Source organism: Peromyscus maniculatus, chromosome 22 (genome assembly GCF_049852395.1).
Source record: "Peromyscus maniculatus bairdii isolate BWxNUB_F1_BW_parent chromosome 22, HU_Pman_BW_mat_3.1, whole genome shotgun sequence".
NCBI lineage: Eukaryota > Metazoa > Chordata > Mammalia > Rodentia > Cricetidae > Peromyscus > Peromyscus maniculatus.
In genome coordinates, this window is record NC_134873.1 from 33,074,049 (window position 1) to 33,077,414 (window position 3,366).

Here is a 3,366-nt window from a genome sequence, read left to right on the forward strand (position 1 = left end):
ATTGACAGCCTGGCTGCTGCACTGCTTTCTTGGGACAGTGTTGACGCTAGGTAGTCGGGAGAGAGAGGGATTGGACTCTTTCTGGGTCAGCCCTCCAGAGAGGCCCCGAGTGGCCCTCCTGGGGCTCAGGGGCAAGGTTCAAACGCACGTGAAGTGAGAACACCAGCCAAGGGTGCTGCCAAGAGGGGCAGCACCAGTTCACCCCCCACCCACTTCTGGAGGTGTCCTGGGCAGAGCCCTTCACCTCTCCAGGGCAGCCTTCTCTCTAGCATCTGAAGTGGATGAAAATCATCCCACTTTGGGGGCAGACTCTCAGCGTGGGGCTAGCCTGGCACAAGCTGAGTGTGGCTGCGTGTGTCCTTTCACTGGGTGGCGGGCTGCAGTGGAAGGAGCTGAAACTGGGGAGGGAGCTGCTTTGGGACAACTCTTGGCTCCCCGTGGGCACTGTAGGAGCAGCCTGTCATAGTAGGCTGTCCTGGGGACTATGTGAGCTCATGTATGAGAAACACCATAGCAGCAGCTAGTCATCATTGTAAAGGCAACAGTTGACATTTGTAACTGCCCTGCAACATACAAGCTTTGGGGTAGCCCCAGCACCTGGACTCTTACCCAGAGCCAGGTGGGTGCAGGTGGAGGGAGGAGCCGTGTTTGATCATGGCAATGACTTCTGGATGGTTCTGATCAGACCCTAGAGTCTCAAGAAGATTGTTAGGAAGTGCAGAAGTTAATGTGGCATGTTGCTAAGTCGATTTCTTTGAAAAGGTGTTCTCTCTTTCTGAGGTATGGCAGCTGAGGCGGTTGCCATGGTGACAGGTTGTCTGGTTAGCATATAGAGCAGTAGCAAAGATGGCTGGCCTGCAGTCGATGGCCGTGGAAGGTAAGCATCCACATCCCCCATCTGGAATGTTCTACTGGTGCATCTTCCTCCTTTGGGCTTGCGTTCCCCAAGCTGATGTTATTTTGTGCCTTGGGTGGTTAGGCAAGGTGGGGAAGCCGCTGTGTGCATTCAGGGCAGACAGCACACACAGCACCCAGTCATCTCCGAGGTAAAACAGAGAGTCCCCAGGTTCCTGTGAACGTTGACTGACGATCACATGCTGGGAGGGCATGGAGGGGAGGGGGTAGTTAGGAGTGCAAGCAGCAGAAAGGGAAGAGAGTATCCTGAGAAGATGCTGGAAAGAGCGCCCCGTGTTCATGGGGGCCGCTGGGAGCTCTATAGTAACTCACCAGAACCTCTGTGATGTGACCAGATGCCAGCTAACATCCTATAATGTGTTCAGTTCTGGGGGCCCCCAAACCTGTGGGGGACCATATTGTGGGGGCACATGGAGGAGGAGTTGGTTCCCCCTTTCATCTTGGAATCATTTGCCTTTCTTCTCACCTGCACTTGGCTCCTCACATGGAAAGAGAGAGAGAGAGAGGGAGAGAGAAGAGAGAGGGTGAGATGGAGGGAGGGAGAGAGACAGAGTCCTGGGAGAGGCGCTACATCAGCTTGTATCCATCTCCTCCAACTGTAGACAAAATGAGGACGAGGTCTGTCTTAGGGTTTCTATTGCTGTGAAGAGACACCATGACCATGACCACTCTTATAAAGAAAAACATTTAATTTGGTGGTGGTTTACAGTTCAGAGGTTTAGTCCATCATCATCGTGGTGGGGAGCATGGTGGCATGCAGGCAGACATGGTGCTGGAGAAGCAGCAGAAATTCCTACATCTTGCGAAGGCAATAGGAAGTTGACTGAGACACTGGGTGGTATCTCTAGCATAGGAGACCCCAAAGCCCGCCCCCACAGTAACATACTTCCTCCAACAAGACCACACCTACTCCAACAAAGTCACACCTCCTAGTAGTACCACTCCCTATGAGCTTATGGGGGCCAAATACACTCAAACTAACACATGTTCCTGCACAAGATGCCTGGGCACAGCCAGGATAACTAACCATAGAAGGCATCGCCAACTGTAGCTGTGACTCAATTCCATGGGATTTGGAAGATGACACCAAATTGTTCCTAGATCCTAAGATTGGCATCTGTTCATAGTATGCATCTGAGAGAGAGAGGGAGAGAGAGAGGAGAGGAGAGGAGTATGCATCTGAGAGAGAGAGAGAGAGAGAGAGAGAGAGAGAGAGAGAGAGAGAGAGAGAGAGAGAGGAGAGAGAGAGAGAGAGAGACTTACCTGCTATGGCACCACCTGGGTATAAATATTGTTCATTTATTTGTGTGTGTTTATGTGTTTGTATACGTGCGGGTGTGCATGTATGGGTGTTTACATGGGCTAGTATAGTGGTCAGAGGTCTGCACTAGGTACCTTCTTCAGTCACTTTCAACATTATTGTTATTGTTTTCCAAAGATTCTTTCATTTTTATGTATGTGCGTGCGTGCGTGCGTGCGTGCGTGCGTGCGTGCGTGCGTGTGTGTGTGTGTGTGTGTGTGTGTGGTTTGTTTGTGAATGTGTATGTAGATGCCCAACAGACTGGAAGAGGGGCATCAGATCCCCCAGAGTTGCAGTTAGAGGCTGTTGTGAACCGCTCAATGTGGGTGCTGGGAACAGAACTGCTGGGTCATCTCCAGCCCTTGTCCTTGTTTTGGGTGCAGGATCTCTCACTGAAGCTAGACTCACTAATTCGCCTGGGTCGTCTGCCCCACAACATGGGGATTACAGCTGCATGCCGCCTTGCCCAGATTTCCACATGGGTTCCAGGAGAACGAACTTAGGTTCTCATGTTGTGAGGCACGCAAGCACCTTACCAACCAAGCAGCCTCCCAGCTCCACGGCTCTTACCTTGTAGTGTAAACTACCATTCTTTTCTCCGAGCCTACACATCCATCTGTGGTTTCTCTTTCCTTTGGCCCGTACTGGATCATATTCTACGTACAGTTTGAAAACCTTCCCTACCTCATTTAGCAATCTCTTACAGCATTTCCTGTTAGCTGGAATTCGAATCCAGCATCTTTTACAGCTCCTGTGACCTCATCCTCCAGCACCTACACTCTGCAGAGCAGTCTCCTCCTCCATTCACATTTACACAGTGGTCTCCTCCTCCATCCACACTTACACATCGGTCTCCTCCTCCATTCACATTTACACAGCAGTCTCCTCCTTCATCCACACTTACACAGCGGTCTCCTCCATCCACACTTACACAGCGGTCTCCTCCATCCACACTTACACATCAATCTCCTCCCCCACCCACACTTACACATCGGTCTCCTCCTGCATTCACATTTACACAGTGGTCTCCTCCTCCATCCACACTTACACATCGGTCTCCTCCACCATTCACATTTACACAGCAGTCTCCTCCTTCATCCACACTTACACATTGATCTCCCCCCCATCCACACTTACACAGCAGTCTCCTC